The sequence below is a fragment of the Chiloscyllium plagiosum genome, chromosome 12, assembly GCF_004010195.1.
Source record: "Chiloscyllium plagiosum isolate BGI_BamShark_2017 chromosome 12, ASM401019v2, whole genome shotgun sequence".
In the NCBI taxonomy this organism is placed as follows: Eukaryota; Metazoa; Chordata; class Chondrichthyes; order Orectolobiformes; family Hemiscylliidae; genus Chiloscyllium; species Chiloscyllium plagiosum.
The window spans coordinates 16962307-16977114 of NC_057721.1; the positions used below are offsets into that span (position 1 = coordinate 16962307).

The 14808-nt window shown below is 41.2% G+C and overlaps 1 protein-coding gene across 1 annotated transcript in view; it reads right to left on the reverse strand.

Moving 5' to 3' along the window:
* LOC122555017 (toll-like receptor 7) overlaps window positions 1–3969 on the reverse strand; it is a 21818-nt gene extending 17849 nt beyond the window's left edge. Inside the window, exon 1 of the mRNA XM_043700596.1 lies at window positions 3887–3969. The gene's annotated coding sequence lies outside the window, so the exon portion shown is untranslated. The remainder of the gene's footprint in view (window positions 1–3886) is intronic.
* Between the last annotated feature and the right edge of the window lie 10839 nt (window positions 3970–14808).

Here is a 14808-nt window from a genome sequence, read left to right on the forward strand (position 1 = left end):
TCGCATCCAAATCGTTTATGTAAATGACAAAAAGTAGAGGACCCAGCATCGATCCTTGTGGCACTCCACTGATCACAGGCCTCCAGTCTGAAAAACAACCCTCCACCACCACCCTCTGTCTTCTATCTTTGAGCCAGTTCTGTATCCAAATGGCTTGTTCTCCCTATATTCCATGAGATCTAACCTTGCTAACCAGTCTCCCTTGGGGAACTTTGTCGGACACGTTACCGAAGTCCATATAGATCACACCTACCACTCTGCCCTCATCAATCCTCTTGTTACTTCCTCAAAAAACTCAATCATTTGTGAGTCATGATTTCCCACGCATAAAACCATGTTGACTTTCTTGAATCAGTCCTTGCCTTTCCAAATACATGTACATCCTATCCCTCAGGATTCCCTCCAACCACTTGCTCACCACCGAAGTCAGGCTCACTGGTCTATTGCACTTTGCTGCCAGTCTTCCAGTCAGCAAAAACAGTTTTTTTCCCCAGTTATTATTTCAAAATTCCTCATTTACAGTCATAGTGTAATAAAGATATACAGCACAGATACAGGTCCTTCAGTCCATCTCGTCCATGCCGACCAGATATCCTAAATTAAGTTAGTCCCATTTGCCAAATTTTCTAAATTAAGTTAGTCCCATTTGCTAGCACTTGATCTTATCCCTCTAAACCCTTCTTATTCATGTACCCATCCAGATGCCTTTTAAATGTTGTAATTGTACTAGTCTCCAACACTTCCTCTGGCAGCTCATTCCATACACGCACCACCCTCTGTGTGAAAAATTTGTCCCTTAGGTCCTTTTCAAATCTTTTCCCTTTCACCCTAAACCTATGCCCTCTTGCTTCCTGGTGTGCTGTGCCATTCATTGTTGGGTTGTTGTCTTTTAGTTTCTGACATACACTGGGACAGAAGATAGATCACATTAATTTCCTTGATGAGGCCTTTCCTCCAACCCAGGGAAAAGACCTTGTCTATTCACTCTATTCATGCCCCTCAAGATTTTATAAACCTCTGTAAGATCCCCCTTCAGCCTCCGATGCGCCAGGGCAAACAGCCCCAGCCTGTTCAGCCTTTCCAGTTAGCTCAAACCCTCCAAACCTGTCATGTTTCAACACATCTATTAACCTCGTAGCAGGGAGGGTGGGAGGTCAGAAATTTTGGAATGTTTTTCTCCCATCCCCAAATTCAGTACAGGTTAACTGCCCAGCGTCGAAGTGATAACTTTTGAGGAGTGTCAGCCATTGCAGTTCCTGAGGATGCACTGCAGAAAGAAGCCGAACTGGTAAATAGTGCAAATTCTGGCCTTCCCTAGCATAGTAGCACATAGATAAGCGACAGGGTTTGTAGTGATTTTAACGAGGTCAACCAGGTGGATCTCTTAGAATGTGACTTCCCTGATTGGGGCTGTTAATCTGATCTAATCAGGGAGTCCTGGCTGACAGATATAAACAGGGGTGCTAGATGTTCTGTTCACTCTGAGAGCTGGCTCTGAGAGAGCTGCATCAGTGTCAAGGAATCCACATGTAAATAAAGGGTGATTTGGTGATTGGATACCGGTATTTCAGTGGTGACGAGAGAAAAGCACCCTCATGCAGAAATTCACTTGCAACAGTCACCTTTGAGTTCAGATAAGTATTTCTGGCATCATGCCATTATTTGGGAAGCTTGACTCCTTCAATCCTGCCGTCGAAGGCTGGGCACAGTATGTGGAAAGAATACATTATTTTTATTTGGGCAAATAACTTTGGGACAGATAAAAAACAATGAATAATTCTCCTGACAGTGTGTTCACATGACATTGTAAATTGCACATTAGCAATCAGTTACAGTTTACCTTGATGTGATAGACATTGTTACAGATGTGTTGAGGAGGATCAGTTTACCGTTAATAGGGATAGACTGCCTTAAAAAACGTAAGACTAGCTGCACCCCTTTGCTGCCAGTACAATGTTGCTCAGCTCACTGCTGAGTTTTCAGGCAACCACTAGCATACTTCTTCTTTACCATTATGCAGCTGTCAGTGTGATGAGGTGAACGGAAAGTGACCCAGGTTATTGAGGTGTTTGCACCAAATTTGTGTGCTACCTACTTCCATTTTGTGTGCACCAAAATGGGAGAATTTGTGTTGTCTTCCTTTTACATCTATGCTAGTTGAGACAATAAAATAAATTTCTTATCACATTATTGAAATCTCTTCCACCTTGCATATTTCCAGAGTAATCTTTGTTAATTAAGTGGGGAACTTTTACAAGTCTTAAGCTGGGGGCACGGTGGTTCAGTGGTTAGCACTACTGCCTGCAGCACCCACGACCCAGATTTGATTCTACACTTGGGCAACTCTGTGTGGAATTCTCCCATGTCTACATGGGTTTTCTCCGGGTGCTCTGGATTCCTCCCACAGTCCAAAGATGTACAGGTTAGGTGGATTGGCCATGCTAAATTGCCTATAATGTCTAGTTGGATTAACCATGGGAAATGTGGGGATAGGGTGGGGAGGGTGGGTTTGGGTAGGATGCTCTTCAGAGGGTTGGTGTGGACTTAATGGGCCAAATGGCCTGATTCCATGCTGTGGGGATTTTATGACTAACTCTTGAGCCTTTTGTTCATTTTCTGTTACCATTGAGAATAAAACTAAGCTATTTCAGTGATTGAAAGTCTTTACCTGTTGGGGCATATATTACACTATATTTAATTATTGTTCATTAAAAGGAATAATGACATTTTCAAGCTGTTTCAACATAAATGTATTTGACAGGAAGCTATCTTATTAATTCTATCTTTAAAATTGCAATGTTAGCTTCTTGGTCATTGAATTTGTTCCAAGATAAAATAAAGTATGCTGTCATCACATGATGTAGTTCCACTTCCCTCATAGAAAATAATGCTCTTTCTCATAAAAGAAAGAGCAGCTTCTTGCTATTTTCAAAGAAATTACATACCTCTTTACAATTAATCTTTCAGAATCTTGAGGCAATTGCATGTGCAATTATCCATATGCATAGGTTATTGATTGTACAATGATCAATATTTATTATTTTTATTAGGCTTTTCAATTAACAAAGCAAGGTGAGTCAACTTCCTTTTAAATGGCTACTTGTGTTCTGTGTTTCCCATTTTCCTAATGTGCTTTATTAAAAACAGAAAAGTGCTCCCAGAAATTAATAAGAGTCAATTTCAAAAAGTTACTGTTGTCCTTATTTTCCTGTCATTTCTTATGTAATGCAGAGATTACTAACATTTGAAACAGGAAAAGTCCTTTACTTTGGGTGGCACAGTAGCTCAATGGTTAGCACTGTTGCCTCATAGCTCCAGGGACCCAGGTATGATTCCAGTCTCAGGTGACTGTCTGTGTGGAGTTTGCACATTCTCTGCGTGTCTGCGTGGGTTTACTCAAGGTGCTCTGGTTTCCACCCACAATCCAAAGATGTGCAGGTCAGGTGAATTGGCCATGCTAAATTGCCCATACTGTTCAGGGATGTGTAGGTTAGGTGCATTAGTCAGGGGAAATGTGGAGTGATAGGGCAGGGGAATGGGTCTGGGTGATTTACTCTTCATAGGGTCAGTGTGGACTTGTTGGGCCTGTTTCCACACTGTAGGAATTCCATGATTCTTTGCCCCAATGTCCACAATAAATTGTCTCCTATATCATAGCGTCAGATAACATTTGTCTGTGTAACTGACTGGATTATCATGAGGATTACAACACAATTATTTCATATCAGCTTTTTAACCAGATGCAAGGCTGTAACCGTTGACAGACAAGTAAGTGATTGTGCCCACTACAGCCGGAATTGTTGCCAGTTGAAATACATATCAAATTATATATTTTTATAATGTTTACTCATATAAATGATTGAAGAAAAGGAAATATTTCACTCACCAGTACAGATTAAGCCTTAAAGTCTTCCAAAGTGTCATTCAGGAGCAGTATCTTTAGCAGATGACTGTTCGTGTAGAATTGGAGAAGTGCTCACTAAGTCATAGAGGAACAATGCAAACTGTTCAGCTCATTGCATTCTCGAAGGGCAATGCTTCATCTGTGACCACAGTGTTCCCATTATACTAATGAGGCAAATTATTGTGAAATATTGGGTATACCTAAAATTAGCTAAATAAAAAACCGCAGGCATCACGTTGGGTGAGCCAAGCAGTACTATAAGATTAACTTTAACAATTGCTGAAATTAAGTAATAAACATTTATGGGATGCATCAAAAGAGGTCAAATTTGGGCCAAGGTATTCCAGCTACAACCGTGGTATCTACCTAACTATGTGGAAAATCACCACGTACATTCTATCAAAAAACTCGAAGCAAGATTCTGCCAATTATTGCATTATCAGTGCACTTTCAATCAGTAGTGATTTTGCCAGATTAACTCAGCTCCAGACTCTATTACAGCTTGATCCAATATCCTCTGTCAATTCGGATCCAAGCCAGGCAGTTGGACAGAAAACAAGTTTGGAGTTGCCTCTTACTGCTGTGATATGAGTCATTGAAATAATGATAGGAATATACAGCGAAAATTGAAAAATCTGTGCAGCTACATAAGGAAACGTTGCCTGATTTTCCCTTCAAGCCTTAAATTGCAACTCCAAAATCTCGTTATTGAATGGCAAGTATAGCCACTTTCAATTCCCCTGAAAGAAAAGATTATGTCAGGCTGTTGCTTGACTAGTCTGTGAGACAGCTCTCCCAATTTCCTCACTAGTCCCCCAGATGTTGGTAAGGACTTTGCATGGTCGACAGGGCTGCTTGTGTTTTTGCTGTTGTCTTTTCCAGTTCCAAGATCGATGCCAGGTGGTCTGTCTGTTTCATTTTTTTGTTGTGACTTTCTAGCAATTGATACAACTCAGTGGCTTGCTAGGCCATTTCACAGGGCAGTTGAGAGGCAACCACATTGCTGTGGCTCTGGAGTCACATGTAGACCAAACCAGGCAAGGTTGGCAGATGTTCCTAATTTGAAGTAACATAGTGCCATTTAGTGACATGTCCACCTCCTTGACTCTCCAGCATCACAAGCTACCTGACCCTTCCTCTGCATGAAAAAAGCAATGCAACCACAGAGCCTGGAAGCCTGTCACTGAACACTAAGGACTGTGCTAAGAAATTAACATGAACCCAAAGAGATGTGTGCAAACCACAAGTCAGTGCTGAAGCCAGTTAGCGTGTTCTAAGAAAGTAATGTGAAAAATATGATGTATGGAGGCTGGCAACATCCAAATAAGTTCAAAGTGAGTGAAAGCTAAGCAATGTAAGCCATAAGTTGCATCCTGTACAGGTGCATAAAATACAGATGTGAGTCAGCACACAAAGTGATGTGGCAAAATGATGCAATTGCCTTGTCTTCTGGGCTGTCAGGTAAAGTGTTGAATGGATGAAGTGGTATGTGAATTGGTCTGAGAGCAAGGATGATGATGTAATGACGATGGTCATTTGCCAATGCCCAATGCTTGGGCAAAGGGTCAAGGAGGTGGCACCTATGGACCATTTCTTTAGAAGGAGCAATAGGTACATGATGGGAAGGACAAACATTTAACAGGTTGCAGTTGCCATGTTGCATACTGAGTTATGTGATGTGTCATTTAGGTTCTTGGTGAAGAGAGGAGAATTGGAAACAAAGACAGAAGTTGCTGGAAAAGCTCAGCAGCTCTGGCAGCATCTGTGAAGAGAAATCAGAGTTAATGTTTTGGCTCTGTTGACCCTTACTCAGAACACACTACTGCAAACACACCGCTACATGTGAATATCAAAGGCAAGCTGCCTGCAGTGGAGTAACGAGGACAACAATCAATCAGTGGAAACCACCATCATCTGTAAAGGCACTCATTCAATTCGGGGGCTGACTATGGTCAGTCAGGCAGTTGATCTGATTAGAACCTGAGGGGTCATGTCCTTGCAGGCCAGGGACAGGGCCGCAGTCAGTGCTGTAGTTCAAGTGCTTGGGACTTCAAGTTACTTAGTCAGGGTGTCATGGAGACATTAGTCTGGGGTGACCAGGGATTTTCAGAGCTGTCCTTTCAATTGCCTGTCCTGTCCTGTCTTTCAGTTCATGGGCCCTGATCAGTAATGGGGATTTAGTCAAAATAATCAGGGGATTTTTTTTTAGGGAGCAGTTCATAGCATCCTGATGAAAATGATCAAGTCTGGGAATGGGTTTCATTTTACTGGGTCACTCAGTGAATGGTGACAATGATAGGTGACAATTGCAGTAAAGTGGAACCTCATAATGGATGACAGGGGACTGGGAGTTTTGGAAGGTTTCGCAGAAGTGGAATTCAACCACATCACATTGACTCTTGTACGTACATTGGGAAGATGTGTGGCCAACAAAGGCATGAGAATTTTCAAAGGCAAGGATTTTGAGTTTAAACTTGGGACAGTAATAAGTATATAAAAGGGCTCAATAGAAACTGTGTAGTGTGAAATGCCATAGGGGTCAAACGAGCACTATCACAAAAAACAATATGAAGAATGGGGGGAACGTATGCTTCAAAATGGAAAGTTAAAAATCACACAACACCAGGTTATAGTCCAACAGGTTTAATTGGAAGCACACTAGCTTTCAGAGCGATGCTCCTTCATCAGGCTTATGCCCGAAACGTCGATGCTCTTGCTCCTTGGATGCTGCCTGACCTGCCTTTTCCAGCAACACATTTTTCAACTCTGATCTCCAGCATCTGCAGTCCTCACTTTCTCCTGATTACAATTGTACCCATGTTACTTTAAGAGTGCTCTATCATTAATCTGCAGAGTTCCTCAGCAAAAAACATTTCCACTCCATAAATGTTTAAATTATATGTGACCATCAATGACAAATTCGCAAGGTCTGTGCCTGATATTTAGGGAGCTCTCATGACACTTACACTACAGAGATCTCATGAATTTCTGCTTCTTTCAAAGATCCATACAGAGAAAACAGCTGGAAGACAAGAGGTTACATCTATGAACATGGCTCACGATAATTTTATAAAATCCTTAGAAGGAGCATAATGAAAATAAAATAAGACCATAAGACAAAGGAGCAAAAATTAGGCCATTCAGCCCATCGAGTCTGCTCTGCCATTCAATCATTTCAACCCCATTTTCCTGCTTTCTCCCCATAACCTTTGATCCCTTTGGCAATCATGAACTTATCTATCTCTGTTTTAAATATACTCAACGACCTGGCCTTCACAGCCTCCTGTGGCAATGAATTCCACAAACTCACCACTCTCTGGCTGAAGAAGTTTCTCCTTATCTCCATTCTAAAAGGTCTTCCCTTTACTCTAAGGCTGTACCCTTGGGTCCTCATCTCTCCTGCCAATGGAAATATCTTCCCAATGTCCAATCTGTCCAGGCCATTTAGTATTCTGAAAGCTTTCAATCAGATCCCCCTTAGTTCTTCTAAACTCCATCAAGTATCGTCCCAGAGTCTTCAAACTTTCCTCATATATTAAGTTTTTCATTCCTGGGATCATTCTCGTGAACCTCCTCTGGACCCACTCCAGGGTCAGTACATCTTTCCTAAGGTATGGAGCCCAAAACTGCTCACAATACTCTCAATGTGATCTGACCAGAGCCTTATAAAACTTCAGAAGTACATCCCTGCTTTTATATTCTAGTCCTCTCGAGATGAATGACAACATTGTATTTGCCTTCCTAACTTCTGACTCAACGTGCAAACTTACCTTAAGAGGAACCTGGTATAGGACTCCCAAGTCCCTTTGCACTTCAGAATTCTGAATTTTCTCCTCACTTATAAAATAGTCTATGCCTCTATTCTTCCCACCAAAATGCATGACCTCACTCTTTCCCACGTTGTATTTCATCTGCTATTACTTTGTCTAACCTGTCTAAATCTTTCTGCAGCCTCTCCACCTCCTCAATGCTACCTGCCCCGTTACCTATCTTTGTATCATCTGCAAGCTTTGCCAGAATACCCTCAGTACCTTCATCTAGATTATTAATGTATAAAATAAAAAGTTGAGGTCCCAACACTGACCCTTGTTGAACACCACCAGTTACGGGCTTCCAAACTGAGAAGGACTCTTTTATCCCTACTCTCTACTTTCTGCCAGACAGCCAAGCTTCTATCCATGCTAGTACTTTGCGTCTAATACCATGGGCCTTTATCTTACTTAGCAGCCTTCTGTGTGGCATCTTATCATCTTCTTGATGTCCAGGTAGATAACAGCCATTGGCTCTCCTTAGTCTAACCTGCTCATTACATCCTCAAAGAATTCTAACAGATTTGTCAGGCATGACCTTCCCTTAATGAAGCCATGCTGACTTTGCCCTATTTAACCATGCACTTCCAAGTATTCAGAAATCTCATCGATCACAATGGACTCCAAAATCTTACCAACGACTGAAGTCAGGCAAAGTGGCCTATAATTTCCTGTCTTTTGTCTTGCTCCCTTCTTAGACATTAGAGATTTTTCAGTGCCCTGGACCCTCTCTGACTCCAATGATACCTGAAAGATCACCGCTAACACCTCCACTATCCCTTCAGCTATATCCTCCAGAAGTCTAGGGCATAGCCCATTGGGTCCAAGCAATTTATCCATTTTCAGACCTTCTAGTTTTTCTAGCACCTTCTTGCTGATAGCCACCGTATTCATCTCTGCCCCCCCGACTCTCTCTAACTTTTGGGATGTTACATGGTCTTCCACCATGAAGACTGACGCAAAGTACTTCATCGATTCCTCAGCCATTTCTTTGTTCCCCATTACTACTTCTCCAGCTTCATTTTCCAGTGGCCCAGTGTCCACTTTCTTCTCTCTTTTACCCTTTATATATCGAAAGAAACTCTTTCCTAATATTGCCAGCTAGCTTACCCTAATACTTCTCCCCTCTTATTTCTTTCTTCGTTGTCCTCTGTTGGTCTTTGTAAGCTTCCCAATCCTTTGGCTTCCAACTGCCCTTCGCCACATTATATGCTTTCTCTTTTGTTTTTATGTTACCCCTGAGTTGCCTCATCAGTCATGTAGCCTCATCCTCCCGTTAGTAGCTTCTTTTTTCCTCAGAATGAATTTTTGCTGTGTCTCCTGAATTACTCCCAGAAACCCCTGCCATTGCTGTTCTACTGTCTTTCCTGCCAGGCTCCTCTCCCCGTCAATTCTACCGAGTTTCTCCCTCATTCACCTGTACCTGTGTTTTTGTTTTTAACTACTTAACTCTATGATTTTGCTACTTAACTCTGTGATCTGCCTGTATTGCTCGCAAGACAATGTTTTTCATTGTGCCTCGGTACACAGGGACAATAAATTCAATTCAATTCAACTTATGCTTCTATAGTTGCATTTATTCAACTGTAATACCGTTATATCTGATTCCACCATCTCCCTCTCAAACTGTAAAGTAAATTCTATCATCGTATTGTCACTGCCTCCTCAGGCTTCCTTCACCTTAAGCTCCATTATCGAGTCTGCCTCATTGCGCAACATTAAAGCCAGCACTGTCTGTTCCCTAGTGGGCTCCATCACAAGCTGTTCCAAAAAGCCATCTCTCAGACATTCCACAAACCTGGTTTTCCCAGTACACCTGCTAATTGAAATCCCCCATGATCACTGCAACCTTGCCTTTTTTACATATTTTTGCTATCTCTGTTTGTATCTTATGCCCCAAATTCTGCCTACTGTTTGGAGGCTTGTGGATAACTCCCATTATGGTTTTCTTACTTTTGTGGTTCTTCAACGCTACTCACACAGATTCTACATCATCTGACCCTACTTCATTTATTGCTATTGATTTCATTTCATTTTTTATTAACAAGGCAACCCCACCCCCTCTGCCCACCTGCCCATCTCATGCTTCCACCAGGAACTTTGTAGAATAGACCAAAGGCTTCCTGAAGTTGAGGTCTTCCTGAAGATGAGGTTTGATACCAGTAACACTCCTGCAGAGTTATGTCATACAGCTATAGTGAGAATCAAATAAGATTTGATAAAAAGTTCATCCAAAAGGAGCATTATGCCTCATACTGTAAGGCACATTTTATTAGTCATGGATCTTTAACACCTGAAGGGTCTATTTGACTGGAGGGGAAATTTGTACACCCTAAAGATTGTAACAATCTTGAGAGTAAGTTAGAGTATAAACAGATTCTTATAGACAGGAACAGAGAACAAAACAAAAGAATAATAAGATAAATAATGTGACTTTAAGGGCAGACAAACTCTGAGAATTCTGTGGCAATTAACTCACCTCTTGACTCCCAAAACCTGTCCACCCCACAAGGAACAAGTTAGGATTTTGGAGGACTATTCCCTTCTTGCCTGGATGATTGCATCTCCAATAATATCCAAGAAGCTTTACATTATTAGGACAGAGCATCCCACTTGATTAGCATGCATTACCTTGCATCCTCAGCATAATGTGACCATGTAGATTGCCACAATTTGTCTTACAAATTCTCAATCTGCAATATTAAATGCTCAGCACCTCGATCACCTGATGTACATTGACAGTTTGTACCATTTGCAAAATGCAATGCAGCAACTCCTCAGGATTCCTTTGACTGTATCTTTTTAAACCCGTGTCATCTACCACTTAAAAGAACAGGCAGCATTATGCTGCAACAGGCACACTATTCTGACTTAGAATAACACTACTGTTTCGTCCTTGTCTTTGGGTTAAAATCTATCCTGAACAGCACTGGGAGTGTGCCCACATTAGATGTACAACAGTGCTTCTCAAGAGCAATTGGGATTTGCCAGTCATAAACAATAATCTTTGAATAATTTTTTTAAAATGACAGAATTAATCAATAACAGATTATGGCAAGTGCGGGAACAGCAATTAGTCAACATGCTTGGAAGTTTTAAAAGCGATGAATGAAAATAGCCAATTGTTTTACAAGGCGAGTAACTCAAGATAATTAATAAAATGGTATGGTCCAAGTGAAACACAAATGTAAAGAATGACACTTTTGTGAAGTATTAGATAGGGAATATGATGATAGCAAAAATATTCAACGTGTCTGTGAGTACATTAATTGAAGGTGAAGAAATGCGGGGTGCATGTCTCAAAGAAAGAAGACTTCATCTCCTCAAACAGGAGCATCAATCTTATCGAGAACTTCCTTAATTGGAGGGGAACATCTATTTGCTGTCTATCAGGTACCATTGCCACCCTGCAGCGATAGTATAGCAGGCAGCCTCAGTACAATGAAAATATTTTTTTACAAGAGAATAAAGGTTGTACACATTGCTTCAAATAGTTAGAGATAGAGGGCATGGAAATTCTAATATTCATGGCTTTACAAGAAGTGTATGAAAAAATAAGAAACAACTTCACCTTCCTTGAGAAACAGCAAACCACTTCCTCATTTGCAGGCTGGTATGAGGACATTGGGTCAATATGTGATTTAGCCCTCTCTCTGTAAAGTTTGTAGCTATGTTTATTCTGGAAGGTAGCATTCAGCCACCAGTATCATTATGATAAGTGAAAGAAAATCCATGGCTTTTCCTTGTATCCTCAGCATATTGTGACATTGTAGATTGTCACAGTTTGTCTTAAAATTCTCAATGAAAGTGAACTCCAATCTGCTCCTTTCTATGATTGGTAAAACAAACTATCAATGAAGCTTATTGGAAAGTTTTAGGCGCAGTCTAATTTCATTATCAAGTGCCAAACTATGTTACCAGTTGTCTTTTTCATGGACGTTAAATCGATTGACCACAGAGATGCCTCCAGTAGGTGACTGGAATAATCATAATACTCAAATATCTGACAATTTGACCTGAATGCTTCTGTTTTACAGTGGTATGAATGAGACATGCTACTGAATCTAATATTTGCTTCTGAAATTCTAGGAGCTGTATTATAATCTTGCAAGGTACTATGTCTTTACAGAAACTCACTAGATGCAAATTTTAGCAATTTGGTTCTAATTGTACACCATATGCTTATTTCTAATAAGTTGATCTACAGGCAACAGACTCACACAAGTTTGCTACTTTCTCAGTGCTAATGATAACAGTGAAAAAGCAGAAAAAATTTAAGGTTCTCTTTGATTTTACTAAAATATTTCTCAATCACTTTCTTGGTTGCCTTTCTCACTCATTGCTATTTTTCCAGCTTCAGCTTAAAGCAAAAGAAGTGACATACTTTCATAAAGCACAATAAACGAGTGCAGTATTATGTAGTACAATCTCACGCCAGTAAATGAATATGAACTGAGAATCGAAGAGAGGTAAGTAATAAGTGCTTTTAGATGAAATATTATATATATTAACCAATAGAATAGTCAGTTTAGACAAGTCATTCCAGAAATGCCAATGAGAAATTCAGATGTGAATGACATTGGAGTTGCATGTTGTTTAGGATAATAGTTCTGCAAGAGATAATGGTGAGCTGTATTGAGCTCGATCCTACATGATGATTTCACACAGTATTTGGATGGAGTCAGGGAGTTTTAGATTAGATTCCCTACAGTGTGGAAACAGGCCCTTCAGCCTAACAAATCCATACCGACCCTCCGAAGAGTAACCCACACAGACCCATTTCCCTCTCACTAATGCACCTAACACTATGGGCAATTTATCATGACCAATTCACTTAACCTGCACAACATTGGACTGTGGGAGGTAACTGGAACACCCAAAGGAAACCCACACAGACACGAGGAGAATGTGTAAACGGTGATGTCTTAGACCAATTGCCCTCGTCTTGCCTCACTATCCTCCAGGCTCTCACCATATTTAAAATAATTGGGCTCTTACACCACTCGGTCATGGATTTCATCTTGTCCATGAATAATAAATTCATTAAAGGGCATCTTGACTGTAAGGCTTCAATGTCAAGCAAAATCGACTCTGTATTCCCCCATACTCAGTCACCACCATATGTTAACAGGGCACTTACTTGGTATTTCTTCAAATCCAGAAGGTCTATCCCTCCCTCACCCTGCAAAAGCTGCAATTTAGTGAATTTAATTAGAAGACACCTGTGCCACTAATTAAAGGACCCAAACCAACCATTGAGCATCCATTACACTTGTCTCGGTAACAACAATGGGAGCATTCTCATGGGGTACAGCTGGCAAAGAAGAACATGCATCTCAATCAGGTTTATTCAGCCCAAACATCATAACGGTAACCCCTCCCATTGCTGCAAATTCTGTTTTAACGTCTCTAGTAGTTGTACATAATTAGCTTTATACAGGGTGTAGGTTTGCTCGCTGAGCTGTAGGTTTGATATCCAGACGTTTCATTACCTGGCGAGGTAACATCATCAGTGGTGACCTCCAAGTGAAGCGAAGCTGTTGTCTCCTGCTTTCTATTTATATCTTTCTCCTGGATGGGGTTCCTGGGGTTTGTCAGTGAGCAAACCTACACCCTAAATCTCAACCTGAGCCACAAACCTTCACAATCCTTGCATTAGCTTTATATAGCTTGTGGAAGGAGGATGTAATAAAAATTCCCAAATACAAAAAACCTTTTGATGACCATCTAAATTGGAACTGCATTCCATCCTCCAGATTAGGCACCTCCATTAATCCCCCTACTGGCATGGCTTCCAATTTTGTAAAGTTGATCCTGTAACCTGAGAAACCACTAAATGAATTAATTGTTTGAATCAGTCGAGAAACATACTTCTCTGGATTTGCCAAGAACAAGAGGATGTCATCAGCATATAGAGTGATCTGATGCTCCCCCATTCCCACCCTTGGCACCACTATTTCAGGATCCCTCCTGAAATAGCGTCAGCTAACGGCTTGACCACCAAGGTAAATAACAGCAGTAAGAGAGGACATCCCTGTCAACTACCCCTCCCAATGTTAAAGTTATCTGACTTAGCACCATTTGTAATGACTGCCGCCTTCGGATCTTTATACAATACTACCACCCATCTGGTAAAGAATCCTCCCAAACTAAAGAGCTCGAGGACCCCAAACAGATACTGCCATTCTACCCAATCAAATACCTTTTTTGCATCTAGGGAGACCACCAAACCCAGAATCAATCTTTGCAGGCATACCTGCACTACGTTCAGTACCCTCCTGATATTGTTGTAGGAGCTATGGTCCTGAACAAAACCCATTTAGTCTTCCTTTATTATATAGGGCAGGACCTTCTCCAACCTCAGAGTCAGCATCTTAGATAGAATTTTAAAATCTTCATTCAATAGTAAAATTGGTCTGTATGAAACACATTCTTTGGGGTCTTTCCCTTTCTTTAAAATGAGGGAGATATTAACCTCCCTCAGAGAAGGCAGCAGACAATCCTGTGCATATGAATAGCTACACATCCCCAGAAGTGGGTCCAGCAACACATTGATGAATTCCTTATAGGATTCACTTGGGAATCCATCTGGCCCCGGTGCTTTGCCACCCTGGAGATGCCTTATTGCTTCCTGCACTTCCTATACCATTATAGGTGCATTCAAAAGGGAAGCCTATTCCGTATTTATACTAGGGAGGTCCAGATTTTCAAAAAAAGGACTGCACTCCCATTGTACCATGTTCGCACCCCCTCCGACCGATATAGCTCTGCAAAGTATTTCCTAAACCAAACATTGATCTTCTTTAATTCGGGGATAATCGTACCGGCCTTCTCCCTAGCAGATTAGGAAGCTTTTTCCTCCTGGCCAAATATGCTAGATCTCTACCTGGCTTATATCCAAATTCAAACAGCCTTTCTTTAGCAAAGGAGACCTCTTTTTTAGCCACTTGTGTGTGCAATGAGTCGAGAGCCACCTGGAGGGCCGTGACCCACTGCAACTTGACCAGAGAGGGGCCTATTATAATATGTTTTCTCAGCTATCTGCAGCCGGGCCTCCAGCATCCGTTGCTGCTCCTCCCTCTGCCTCCTTCTAGT